Source organism: Bison bison, unplaced genomic scaffold (assembly GCF_000754665.1).
Source record: "Bison bison bison isolate TAMUID 2011002044 unplaced genomic scaffold, Bison_UMD1.0 scf7180017864372, whole genome shotgun sequence".
Lineage (NCBI taxonomy): Eukaryota > Metazoa > Chordata > Mammalia > Artiodactyla > Bovidae > Bison > Bison bison.
The window spans coordinates 1,660,949-1,662,244 of NW_011494944.1; positions in this window are offsets into that span (position 1 = coordinate 1,660,949).

Below are 1,296 nucleotides of genomic sequence, written 5' to 3' on the forward strand. Positions count from 1 at the left end.
CTGTCAGTACATATATAATTATATGATACAAAACACTGTAGATGTTATATGTGTTACTAACACTAAACATCAAAAATGAAAAGATACTATGGAAAGAAATTATTATTTGCAAGTATAATCATTCATGCATTAATAATAAAGAAGCAGCATTTCGACTGCTTTATGGTAGCCTACCCTATACTCAAATGAATGAATCATTTTAAAATTTTTATGGCATACAATATTACAGTTATATTAATAATAAAATATTGAAAACATTTTTGCATTAAAAAAAACTTGTGATGACAGGTGATATGCAGTTTCTCCAATTATAAGAGAGACATACTATATGGTAACTTTGAAACCAAAGTTTTAAAACAGTAAGAAAACAAAAACATTGTTCATTTTCGATTTACTATCTCTCACCTTATACCTATGTAAGGAAAGATTTGTATCTACATATATTTTGCATGTATATGACATGTCTAATACTTTCTTAATTTTTTGATACTTTTAGACTACCTAATTCATGTGCCAGCTTTTTTAGATTGTCACAAATATCAAAAAAAATGTTTCAAATGTATTTATTTTAAAAATATCTGTGTGTAAATGAATATGCACAGTTCAAACTATTGTTGTTCAGGGTCAAAAATATAAATAGAAAGAAAGGTGGATAGTAGTTCGAGAGTCTAAATATGTGGTATGGGGTGAGGGTTCAAAGAGGCAGCTTTAAGTTCAAAAGACAGTGCATCTGTTAAGGGCAAGGTTTAAGTAAGAAAAGTTTAGTAAGATCATAACGAAGTGGCATCCAGTTTGAAGACTTTAGGAATCCAAGGTCTACAGTATCCTATGGGACCAAGAAATTGACTATATTGTCCTCTGCTCATTGGTTAGGGGAAGTCATGAATAGTCTGTCCAATATTTGAGGAGAAAGATTTTCCATTTTATGTGATTTTATGGTCTGTAAAATGCACTTCGGCATGTTGAAATACATCTTTAGAGATTTTCTGTCCTTTGTATGTTAATTTTGTCAGCAAATAGAGGGAATCAAGTCTGCAAGATTCTCAGGCTGGAGAATATACTGGGAGATCATTATTAGGCCTGACAATTGGCTTTTCTTTCGGTAATGCAAGTGTCTGATTTAAACTTTGGCTTCCCATGTACCTGCTTCCCATGTACCTACTTCAAAGATGGGTGTCTCTGGTAACTACACTGCCAGCCACAGACTCCTGAAGAACCAAGCTTCATCCTTTCTCTACCATACTCCTTAGTTTTAGAGATCATGATTAATTTTGATAAATCTGAGGGCTACTTTTT